General features: G+C 45.7%; 1 long non-coding RNA gene across 1 annotated transcript; it reads left to right on the top strand.

Moving 5' to 3' along the window:
- The first annotated feature begins 1,942 nt into the window (after positions 1-1,942).
- On the top strand, positions 1,943-8,228 carry LOC138922012 (uncharacterized). Its single transcript, XR_011435100.1, has 2 exons — positions 1,943-2,069; positions 7,493-8,228. It is a non-coding gene; the product is annotated as an uncharacterized lncRNA (long non-coding RNA).
- The last annotated feature ends 4,840 nt before the right edge of the window (positions 8,229-13,068 follow it).

The following is a 13,068-nucleotide window of genomic DNA, read 5'->3' as shown; positions in this document are numbered from 1 at the left end:
CATGCCGATGTATATGGCCAGATTCGTATCTAAAGTTATATGACCGCACAATAACCAGACCCCATCTGCACTGAAATCATTTAATGACTTTTTACATCATCTTTTCTGTTCTCCAGTAAAAATAAGTCACGTACCCATGCCTTATAAAATTAGCCCTAACCCTCAACTCGGGGCAGCAGCAGGAGCTCTGACTGCCCGTGGGTCTTGTCCCCACACACCAGCTCTGCCTGCCCATGGGTCCTGTCCCCATGCCAGCGGGGGCAGCAGAAGCGGCGGCAGCAGAAGCTCTGACTGCCCATGGGTCCTGTCCCCATGCTATTCCACACTATTCTCTAAATAAAAGAGCACTACTGCCAGATCTTGAGAATCTAAGAAATCTTTCTTTTGACTCCTCGGCTCACCGACCCCGCATCATTTCTGGTGGCCCGTACGGGGTCTTGCTTCATTGGCTTGTGAGCTCGAGTTCTGGTAAGTGCCCTTTTCTTCCTTGTGCCTTTCTCTTTTTCGAGGATGGATCTAAATTCACTTCTCCATCGGGAACTTTCTTGGACGGCTGTATGAATCCACGTTTGCTGCCCATGGCTACTCTATGGGGCAAACTGTGGCATTCAGCTTGAAGAGAATCAGTACCTTAAGCCTCAGGGTGATGGAGAATGAATTAATCCACTCCTTCCTGACTCTATCTCTAATAGACAAATTTTACGTGGGCGCAGGTCGGCCACTTAAGTCATTAGGACGGCCGCCAATCTCCAAGACTCCCGTGGAAGGTTTCTTTTCCTAAGGCTGGAATGTCATCCCTCCCTCTGGCACCTGACCATGCTCTGAACTGCGAGGAAAGTCCCACTCGGGACTCCAGTTCAAGGAAAGTACCAAACTCTAACCTTTGGTGGAGTATGGGAACCCCTTCTTGGGAGAATGGCTCCAGGATGCAATTGGGAAGAATGTCCCCCAGACTGGCGGAAAATTTCTCACTGTCTTTGTCCTTTTATCCTGGGGACCATTCACCAGGCACCTATTACTGTCAGGCATAATAGGGAAGATGTTCAAGGGATGCCCCCATCGTCCCCTGCTACAGGAACTCCATTGGGGGGATTTTCAAGGTAATGGCTCCCTTTCTCTGGGACCATTCACCAGGCACCTATTCCTGCCAGGCAGAATAGGGAAGATGTTCAAGGGATGCCCCCATCATCCCTTGCTACAGGAACCCCAATGGGGGGTTTTCAAGGTAATGGCTCCTTTTCTCTCTGGGACCATTCACCAGGCACCTATTCCTGCCAGGCAGAATAGGGAAGATGCTCAAGGGATGCCCCCATCATCCCTTGCTACAGGAACCCCAATGGGGGGATTTTCAAGGTAATGGCTCCTTTTCTTTCTCCTTTTCTCTCGGGGACCATTCACCAGGCCTATGCTGTCAGGCAGAATAGGCACCAGGCACCTGTTACTGCCAGGCATAACAGGGAAGGTATACAAGGGATGCAATGCCGGGGGACGCCCCCATCACCCCTTGCTGTAGGAACCCCACAGTAGGAACAACGGGTAGGACGCTGCCCTAGGTTCAGGGGGGATTTTTCACGGTAATGGACCCGTTTCTTTTGTCTCTCTTGGGGTTACAATGGCCATTTTCGTCTCCGTTTGAGCTTTGCAACCGGGAAACAAAGAAATCTTTAAAGAGTAAAAGGCTCCACCCCTGGGAGCCCCAACTTTGGGTTTCTGGGCCTGATCACCCCAGCAACCCTAAGTGGGGGTGCCCTTTCTTCCTTCGGGAAGAAAGGCCCCGGGCCATGGTTCCTCATAAAGCTTTGTTTAATTTTCTCTTGCTATTCTGTCTCATGTGAATTTAATTCGTTCTCCAGCCAGACGAACCCCCATTTGGGGAGAGGAAATGTCCTCCTCCCCTACAGTTTTGGCGTAGTCAGCAGGATGAAATTTCACTGGCTGGACACTGCTTGCTCCTGGACTGCTGCGGCCGAGAGATCCCGGAGCCCTGACGAGAGCCGGCAAGAGGTAAGAGTTCTTACCACGTCAGTCTCCCGGATCTCTGCCGGCAGAGTCCAATGGAAGCAAGAGTGGTGAGTTTTTTGCTCTTCTAAATTTAGATTAGCAGGAGAAAATGTTGGTGAGGCTAGCTTCTTGGATTCAGTGACTCTAGGATTTGAGTACTCACTGGTCGTAGATCCTTTTCCTCCCAGAGATAGACTTTTCCTTGTCTCTGTCTTTTTGTTTGTCATAAGACACAGGCATCTCTATAAGCCTGTTGTCTGGGCCTTTTGTCTTGTTCTATGTCTTGAGAGCTTGGCTTTGTGACCTTTCTGGTCTCTGCCATCGGAGGATGCATGTACCGGCATGCATCTTGGCGGCCAGTCACATAGACTGGGGCTCCGGGAAACTTGACACTCTTTGTCCGGCTGTGTAAGCTCTCAGGGAAGTTTGTCATAAGAGGTCCCAACTGCTTTCATAAGGGGCCTTTGTCATCTCTTGCCTTTACTTTCTTAGGCTATTTTTGGGAATGAATTTTCTGGATCTCTTTTGGGGACGCCTCTTTGTCCTTGGTTAAGCTTTGGTTGAGTCGCTGTTAAGATCCTACTCGTCAATTCGGCCTGATCACCCCAGCAACCCTAAGTGGGGGTGCCCTCTCTTGACAGTTGACTCATTGAGTATTTTAGTCACCTACTGAGTCGGCTATGAGGGTAGGAGAACTGTGATTTATTCTGTGAACTGTCGTGCTAGGGTAGTGTGCCCCAGCACGGGAACTGTTGTGTGACTCTTATCTTGATAACCCTCTGGAAGAGGCCATGAGGGCGAGGTTTGATCTCTTCTTTTCCTTGCTTTGTCTGTTTTGCTCATCATCTCTTCTGTTGTCACCAAGTCGAGGTTAAGTTCAGTCCGGACCTGACCAGAACCTGGACCTTCTGTAAAATTGAAAACTTGAAAACCTTTTGCCAGGGACTTAACTCTCAACCCTGGCACTGGGAGCCCCGGCCTCCAGCCAGTTCCAGGCCTTTGCCTCTTGCTTCCCTGCCTCAACCGTGCTGGCTCGGAGACAGTGCCCAGGCTGAGCGGGACTTGACTAAATCTTATCACTATGTCAACACCCGCAATCGGCCTCTGCACCCTTTCTCCAGGTGCTGTCAGTCAGACACTGGCTTTACCGCCATGGGGAACACCCTAAGCATCCCCAGAGACTCACTGCTCGGGTGCATTCTAACTAATTAGAAACACTTTCAATTGGATGGATTATGCCCCAGAAACTCCAGCTGGGAGAAAACTTGAGGGGTTTCTCTGTGGCTTTGTGATGCAGTTGGACATGTAGATCAACCTGGAATGTAATTTGAGTTACAATCCAGTTTCTGGGAAATCAAGAGCAACTGTCCTTAGAAAATCCTTGCAAGATTGGAAATACAGCTCTAGAGGCAGTTCAGATTCCACCTAGTTCCTTTATCACGAAAAGGATTATCATCTCCCCTCTCCAGGAACTACTATCTAGCCCATCACTAATTCCTAAGACCGAAGAAAAAAAAAAAAAAAAGAGGAGGGGAGAGGCAAAACGGCCATAAGCGTGCCCTTGCCAAAAAATCTAGCATCTTGAGTATCTTCTCCACAAATATTGGTAAAATAAAAAAAACAATAGCTGTGCAGTCTCTGTGTACGTATGTCTTATGTATGTTATATGTGTGATATTTTTGCCTCCGGATGGTATGGCCAAAATTGAGAGCTTGGTTTAATTGGCTTAAAGTAAGCGCTTACATAAATTCTAAATGTAGTAGAAATTAATCCAATGTCTTTCAAGTTAACTTGATGTGAATTAACCTTTGGTAAATGAAAGCTTGTTTAAGTTTGTTGGTTTGATTGAAAATAGTCTTCTTGTCAGAGTTGTCGGTATTTGCATACGATGCAGGCATGCAGCCTGGGTTTACTAGTCAAATAAGTTCACATTGTCTATTAAATTCGTCAGCAAAATAATAGCTTTAAATGATGACCAGGTTTGTCTAATGTCTCATGAAGTTTTTGTGGGTACAATAACTGTTTTATGGTCTGTATACTTGAAAAAAAAAAACAGTTTCCAAATTGTTTTGATAACAATCTTGAGTTTTGCCAAGTTAAGTTAAATGATAAAAATCTGGGTATCTGGGTCATTTTTGGATTGGATAGCACACAAGCATTACAGCTAAACTTATCTAAGTTATCTACTTTTGGCTTCTTATTGCAGAGAGGCTAAAAGTCTTTGGGTCTGTTATTGTAAAGCAGCATGTTTCTAGAAATTATGAAGTGTTTAGAATGCTGGTATAAAAGACAATTCGTAATTGCTTACCTTTTTTGTGTTTACTATGGTCTGTTAAGGGTTAAAAGTTCTTATTAACCTATATAATTAAAGCTACTGGAAATTAATAAGGAAAACAGCTCTGTATTCAAGGAAAGTTAAAATGTATGTTTTCAGTAAAGAGGGTATAAAGAATGGAAGTATTTTTGTTTGATGGGTTAAGAAAAGATAAGTTTGTCCTAAAGTACTAGAAAGGAAAAAAGAAAGATTTTGGGACAAATTCTGAAGGCAAAAAGAAAGTTGTAGAAGGTTTGTGAAGGAGAAATTCTGAAAGGAGTTTTATGCCTGGTCAAGTAGACTAAGATTAAAGTAAATTCAATTAAGTAAATGAATTTTAACGTTAAAAATAAGCTGGTACAGAAATTAAAATTTGGTTTCTCTCAAAGTATAATTTTCTTGAACTTTTGGCCTGCTCTAACTCTACCTAAAAGACAGAAAATCTATGTTTTGTTAAAATAATTTCCTATATTCAGAAAGAAAGAGGTCTCTTCTAAAATTTTTTTTCGATGGTGTTGTTTGCTCTTGACTGTCTCTGTTGTCACTTTGAATGGATGCCTGAGCATTGTTTAACAGTGAGCGTTGTTTCCTATTTGAACAAGCATTTTTAAAACTTTTGATATTTTTGACAAGCTTCTCCCTCAAAAATATTCAAGTCTTGAATGAAGGCTTTCTTTTGACCTGGTAGATGGAAGAAGAATTTCTCTGAGGATTTTCAGAGGGCCCCTGAGACTTCTCAAAGAAATTTGCTCTCTTCCTATAAGGAGGAAAATACTAAATTAATTAGATTTATTTGGTTTATTAAATTACATGGGAAGCATTGTCAAATAAGCGATGATAAACTTTCTTATGTGGTATTACGTGGGTGAATGTTATTAATATACGTGTCTTAACATTATATAGCATTCCTAAAATTCTAATCTGTTCTGGTTATCAGTCATAATTCCAGTTATTATCTTAAAGTGTTATATGTCACAGAAATAGCCAAGTTTCTTTGTCAATTGCCCTTTTGAGTCCTTTGCCCATTTGCAGATAGTTGTTGTTTTACTGTGATGCTTTTTGCTTTTGCAAATGTTTCGTCTTCAGAGAAATTCCTGGAAAGGATTATGACAAAGGTTCTAAACTATAGGTTTCTGATAAACTTTCAGAGTGTAAAACTGAATTGGGTAAGAAATTACAAAATTCTAACAGAGAAACTGTGCTCATAGATCTGCTAACAGAAGATTAAACTCAATAATCAATTATACAGGACTGTGTGAACTGATGAGGATGATTATAATGTTTTATGACTTTGAAATATTGTTTTTGAAGTGTTGTTTTGTTTTCTCAGATTTAAGGAAATCTTTTCTCTTATGCTAACTATGACTTATAGCAATTTGGTGAAATTATACATTTATGAGCAAAACTGAAACATTTATCTTTTTCTCCCTTCCTGATCCCTCCAGAATTTAGAAACTCTTTGTGAGTGAGCATGGTTATTTCGTGGCAATATAGTTATTTGCATAAGTTCAATAAGAACCTATTCTCCTTATAACAGGACACATTGGTTATATTACCAAGGCTTTGACTGGAATGTCATATTTGAGAGAAATATACAGGCTCAGATATGACAACACAGCTTTTCAGGAACAAAGATTGGACTTTCTGGAACTAAAGCCACTTGGAAATATGGGCCTGGTACCTTGTTTACAGAGATTCTGGCAATCTTACCCGGTAAGTAAGGAAGCTTGCTTGTCTGGCAGGTGCAAGGAACCTCAAAATGTTTTGGGGGACCTCGAGAAGAGAGGAGTCCACCCAAATCTGGAGGTACTGCAGGCAAAATCTGATGGCAAGTCCTTGGCTTGGCTTTTCTGGCCTCAAGAGGCCTTTACAGTTCAATCTGAGATTCCTCATTAAAAAAATTCCAGCAAAGCAGATTTTAAAAAGCCTGTATAATCAATTGGTATTCTTGCTGCACTTATGTAAATAATTGGCAGACCAGTTAATCTTAATTTGGCTATCTTTTATAAAAATGAGGGTGATTTTAGAGAGAAAAAATTATGTTTCAGTAGAAGGTATAGTACACATTCATGGATATTAGATTCTAGCTCTTCTCTTCTGCAAGATTCATCTGTTACTAATCATAATGTTTCCTTGTGGCCATCCATCTCTGATACCTGGGAGTTCCCTGGCTACAAGCAAACCTTTTCCTTCAACACTACTGCCCAAATACTAACTAGATTTGCCTTGTCACAGGTGGATTATAAACGACAAGTTCCAAAGGTAAAGTCCCCAACTTATTGATACACACAGGATGGACTATATCAAATTTGGGACGAATATATTTGGCTCACTCCTGCTAGTGATCAACTCAGTAAAAGTCCACTATATGTTGGGAACAAACCAATCACACCTGTGATACGTGGCCTAATAGCACCCGACCTATGGGACAAATTCCCCGTCATATGTGTTCTCATATCATAAGCTTAAAAAAATACTGATTGGTTTGGGACTGACTGGGATAGACGGCCCAGCACGCGTTGGTTAGCCCCTAATGGCACTGAGTGGCTATGTGGCTCCAACTTATGGCCTTGGCTGCCACCTGGATGGATTGGACGATGCACTCTAGGCTTTGTCTGGATGCAAGGTAGAACTACATTTACTATATCTCCTCCTGCTAACCTACCCAACCTGCAACAGTGCTGGACCTGCTCTGTCTTCCACTGGTATGACCACGTTGCCTCAATTTTCCTTCCCCAGTTAGGAATCGAAAGTGTCATCTGGCCCATGGAAGCTCTAAACAAATTTACTATGAAAGCATTAAAATGATACACAACATAGCCTTTTGCTGCTTGATTTAGAAGTGTCCCAAATGCGTAAGGCAGTCCTCCAAAACCGAATGGCACTGGATGTCTAGACAGCAGCACAGGGGGGCACTTGTGCCATTATAAAAACTGAATGTTGTGTTTATATTCCTGACTACCATCAAAATATCTCTGGCTTCCTATGTGATATGAACCACCAAATTAAGTTCATGTCTGACCCTACCCTATCTCTAAATGATTGGTTTAACTCCTGGTCAGGACCAGGTTTCTAGACTACTATCAAAACCTTATTCATGGGGTTAATCATATTGCTAGTATTTCCTATTATAATTTGTTGTCTGTTTCATTGTTTGTCTTCCGCATGTCAACAAAGTTTCACCTCCTGGACCACCTCTCCTCAAATGATTCTCTCGTCTCCAGAGGATCTGTACACCTTGTCAGGCTTGGACTCCACGGGTGCAGCCTTCCGGTCCACTGAACTTCCTACCTATACCTATGGCCCCATTTAGGGACAGCTCTACGACCTTGTACAGCCGGAAGTAGTTAGAGAAGACCGACCGTCGTCCATATCCCCAAAAGATTTCGGGGTCAAATGGGTTCAGGGGGGGTTTATGATGTGGATTAAGGCTGCCCCAGCCAGAGAAGCCCAAGGTGACCTGGCCTGCATGCCAAACTATGTGACCCAGTGGACTTTTTTTATGGTATGAATTAGGACTGCCCCAGGGAGAGAAGCCCAGGGCATCCTCACCTACATGCAGATGTATATGGCCAGATTCGTATCTAAAGTTATATGACCACACAATAACCAGACCCCATCTGCACTGAAATCATTTAATGACTTTTTACATCATCTTTTCTGTTCTCCAGTAAAAATAAGTCACGTACCCATGCCTTATAAAATTAGCCCTAACCCTCAACTCGGGGCAGCAGCAGGAGCTCTGACTGCCCGTGGGTCTTGTCCCCACACACCAGCTCTGCCTGCCCATGGGTCCTGTCCCCATGCCAGCGGGGGCAGCAGAAGCGGCGGCAGCAGAAGCTCTGACTGCCCATGGGTCCTGTCCCCATGCTATTCCACACTATTCTCTAAATAAAAGAGCACTACTGCCAGATCTTGAGAGTCTAAGAAATCTTTCTTTTGACTCCTCGGCTCACCGACCCCGCATCAACCATGCCAGGGGACAGGCACCAGTGAGCATTCCCTGCCTGGGGGTGGGCAGGAGGAGGAGGACAGGGGATTGGTCCAGCTCCCGCGCGTGGGGCAAGGGCGGTGGGGGGGAGGGGGCGGTGACGAGGGGTGGGGGGGGCAGTCGGGCGACAGGACGTGGCCATCCCCGGTCCACAGTTCGCAAGAGGATCCGGAGGGCAAGCGCCAGCGGCCACCGGCAGGGAGACTGACAGCCGCCTCTCGGGGCGCCCGTGCGCCGGCCCAGAGCCCGGCTGTCGGGGCGCAGCCGCGCCCCCGGGACCCTCCTTCCTGGGCACAGGGACTTCCTGCCGCTGTGGCTACGGTTGCGGGCCGGGGCCGGGGCCGGGGCCGGGGCAGCGAGCGGGAAGGCGGCGGTGCCCCAGCCCGGTTGCCGGGGCCGCTCTGGCCGCTTCTCTTCCTTTCCGTGGTCCTCATCTCCCTCCCGCCGGCCTTCCTGAGCCACGAGCTCCAGGTCGTTGCGCCGAACGACCACGGAAAAGATGGAGTTTTCGCTGGGGTTGGTGGCGTTGGGTTTCTCTGGTCTGCAGGTGGCAGTGTTGCGCCGTGCAGCCGAACAGCCGCCCTCTTGCCCCGCCCTTCGTGCTTGAAAAAACTGGTCTGAGACTTCTCCGCTAAAGAGGCGGCTTCTTTCTGCGTCTGCGCCGGCTGGGCCCCTCTCGGGCGGGCTGCTGCCTTCAGCTCGCCCCCTTCGGAAAATTCCCTGCCTGGCGACAAGGCCCTTTTGCTTTTCCAGTTGGCCTTTCTCCTGCGGAGCTGCTTAGGTTCCTTAGCATCTTGTATTTGTGCTTCTCCGAATCGTCTTGTCATGGTCTCTCCCTAGGTTGTCCTGGGTTTATGGACCTGGGTTTTATATCTGGTAAAATGTGTTCTCTCATTGTAGAAGTCACTCCCCCTGAGTATAGAAAACCTGGAAGACAGAAAGTGTAATGAAGACAGCTAATCACCCACAATCCCATTCCCCAGCCATGACCCTTAAGAATATTTTGTGATAAGTTTCCTTAGCGGTTTTTCATTCCTAAAGGTGAACTTCAAACATGAGGATCATATTGCATCGTGAATATGTTAAGTGAAATAAGCCAGACAGACAAAGAGGAAGTCTGTGTGACTCCACTCACAGGTGGAAGTTACCATATAGACAAAGAGAACTGATTGGTGGTTACCAGGGGAAAGGGGGGGAGAGGCCACAAAGGGTGAAGGGGTGCACCTACAACACAACTAACAATAATGTACAAGTGAAATTTCACAGGGTTTTAAACGATCATAATCTTAATAAAAGGAAGAGAAAAAAGAAAACTTCCCACAATGAATCCCTGGTGCTGCCGTAACTTTACCGGTAAAACGTACCAAATGCGGACAGAAGAATTAGTAAGCAAACTTCACAAACGCTTTCAAAAAATAGAAGTAGAGGGAACACTTCCAAACTCTGGGGCCAGTATCGCCCTGATACCAAAACCAGACAAAGACCTTACAGGCAAAGGAAAGCAAATACTAATACCGCTTACGAAAACAGACACAAAGATCTTTAACCAAAGTGCGTCCAATCACGTCGCCTTCGTCTGTCCGGGCTGCTGTGGCAGGAACCGCAGACTGAGCGGCTTAAACAACAAGCGTGCATTTCTCACAGTTCCGGAGGCTGGGAAGTCCAAGATCAAAGTGCCAGCAGATTGGGCGTGTGTGGAGGGCCGCTGCCTGGTTCACAGGAGGTCGGCTTCTTGCTGTGTCCTCAGGTGATGAAGGGATGAGAGAGCTCTCTGGGGTCTCTTTGATAAGGGCACTAATCCTAGTCCTGAGGGCTCCACCTGCCCGCCCTCATCACCTTCTGAAGGCCCCACCTCCTGAGACCATCACACTGGGGATCAGGATTTCAACATCTGGATTTCCGGGGAGACACAGACATTCAGGCTATAGCACACGTCTCATCAGAGCCAGCGTCCCTGTCCTGTTCAAACAGAGGATCCAAGCTCCGACTGAGGAACAGGAGGGGAAAGAACAAACCGCTCCTCCAACCCACTGTGGAGGCCTTCTCTACTCAATTCCTGAACCTTACACAGCTCTGTAATTTTGTTTTTTGTCTGAAAGGATTCGGCTGGTGATGAAAACAGCCCATCTTGTCTAAGAGGAGGGACTGGAAAATAATGACAATAGACCCCAGTTGTCCTTGCTTCAACCCAGTGCTTCCTTTACCTCTTTTCCTCTTCTTTTACTTCCCCCAACTCTTTTGTTACCTCTCCCCACTCCCAAAACTTGACAGACAAGAGAAACGAAAACAGCTCTCCAAAAACTGTTCTGACAGCTGCTGGAATGAGCTTGCACTAAGCATCCGAGCAAGAGAGGAAAAAGCGGAACAAATTCCCAACTCTTCCAACCTAACATTTGTAGAAGCTAAAGAAACTGCGACCTGGGAAATCCGGCGGTCACACCCCTCTCTCTTCTTTCCCAGAAAAAGTGCAGTTCTGTTTCAGCTCAGAGGTGATCCACATCAGCTGATAAAGCCTTTAACCTCTATTGGAATCATTTTAGCTACATTTTTTTCTAGACAAGTTGGGCCACTAACTTGACCGCAATTTTCTAGCAGCCAAAGCAAAGAGTGCCCCAGGATCGCTTGTGTAAACTACAGTCCCCAGTGGGTCAACAGGAACCATTTTCTCAAGGCCAGCAGCAGTGTTGGCAGCAATGAGATTCAAGGGAAATCTGTCCCTTGAGTCATCCTAGGGTTCATATTACACAGACATCCTCAGCAGCGACCTCTCTAAGTAGCAGTTTGCTTTCTCATCTGTTAAAGGGGCTAGTTAGAGTAACCTACCTGATCAGGTTTCTGTCCTGAATGAGACCACCGTCCATATAAAGGACCTAGCAGAGTGCCTGGCACATAGTACGTCCGCAATAAATCTTATCGTCACGACTTTGTAACCGGTAAGAGCACAAGCCGTGCAATCCTGATTTCAGGGGGAGTAAAGCATTTCCCTACATCCTTACAATGCAAACAGAGGGGGCCTGTGCCAAGATAACACAACCCAAGATGCCATCAGGAAGCACACACAGGGAAAACTACGATCTGCTGTCTGGAAAAGATATATCACGGGACACTCACTGAACTGACGAAAGGGACTCAAATTTCTAGAGGTGGCTCTTCAGTGATGCTGCGGTCCGGGCGCTTATCTGACTATTCAGTTGGGATACAGTCTACTCTATTCAACAAGGAGCAAAAATACATTGGCTTTAAAACAGACAAAAGTTTCTCTTTCCAATAATCCTTTGATTAAGACCAGGGCTGGTCTAGTAGCTTGACAGTGTCGGCGACCTAAGCTTACAGATGACTTTTTAGTGTCTGCTACTCCTGAAGAGGGCCAAGTCTATTCACATTTATAATTCCTTCCTCGCCAGCCCTCCTTTCACGTCTGGGAGACTGAGCACAGAGGAAATCTTGGAGCTCGTGTAGATCAGTCAGTAGCTTTCAAAGTCTTTGTTAAAGTAAAAGAAACCTTTCCTGGAAAAAGATTCCAATACATAAGAGAGAAAAGAAGAGTTCCCTTAACTGGGAACAGGGGCTCTCTCACCACACCCTTTCCTGGATGCGCCTCCCTGTTCAACCAATAACTTAGCCTGACTCTTCTTCTTAAAACTGAGGAAACAGCAGGCCCAGAGGAGGTAAGTGACTGAGAGAGTGAAACCATGAGGGCTGGTAGAGCTGAACTGGAAGGGCAGTTGTCTTGAGCCCCGGCCCAAGGCCCTCCGCAAGACCCTACAGGAAGAAAAAATTAGCGAAGAACTGTGTGTCCAACCAAACGACGTCTTTGTGGTAGAGAAGCGGTCCATATAAAGGAGTTTATTGGTGCCCAGTATTGCTTAAAATGAAACGTTTTGGAAAGAAATATGTGACTTTTTTTCAGTGATGTGAGGCATGCCAAAGCAGTGTCAGAAGCGTTAGCTAGACTTGGGGAGAGAAAGACCATTGCAGTCAGGTCAGACTTGCTTCATTCATACTGCTTTCGGCCAAATGACCGTGTTCCTAATTCCAGTAGCATGTTGGTAATTGGGTCCCCAAGTTCATATTTAGTGTATTCTTCCTTATACCCCCTACACCTCATTACGTGACCCAAATCAATCATCCAACGCAGCAAGCTAGGTTGACTACAGCTTTTAACGTCTGGACCAAAAAACCTTAGGATGCGTTCCAGAATCTAAGTTTCATGAACTGACTATGCTGCAAGGCAGGGTCCTTCAGGAAAGATACCGGATACATGGAAGCGGATGCAAACATGGCGCAGACAATAAAAGATGCACCATCTCTACCAAGACAATTCTGCACGACATCTTAGTCACTTCGGCCTCACTGAGATTATTATGGAATGAAGGAAAGAGCCTTGAAACTGGAGAGACTTGGGCTCTGTCCTGACTCTGTCACCAACAAGCCAAATGGCCTTCAGCAAGTCAACTGACCTGGCAGAGGACAGAAGAACTGACTTTTAGGAAAGGTTCATGACAAATGCTGACTGCAGAGGGCCAAAGAAAAAAGATCATGTAGAAAACTGTTGCTATACCATAATCCAGGGCTAGGAAAAGATCGATTTTATATATATAAAGAAAAATGAGCAGAAAAGCAAATTTCTTAAACTTTCCCAACATTTATGGGGCACTCACTGAGCACGAGTTGCTCCTCCTGGCGGGCGCTGAGGATCAAGCAGTGGGACAAACCTGCCCCGCAGCTCCGCCCTCGGAGGTGAACTGTGGCGGTCGCCTTT

This window comes from Equus caballus, chromosome X, assembly GCF_041296265.1.
Source record: "Equus caballus isolate H_3958 breed thoroughbred chromosome X, TB-T2T, whole genome shotgun sequence".
In the NCBI taxonomy this organism is placed as follows: domain Eukaryota; kingdom Metazoa; phylum Chordata; class Mammalia; order Perissodactyla; family Equidae; genus Equus; species Equus caballus.
The sequence above is the reverse complement of the archived record's forward strand: the minus strand, read 5'-3'. Positions and strand labels throughout refer to the sequence as shown.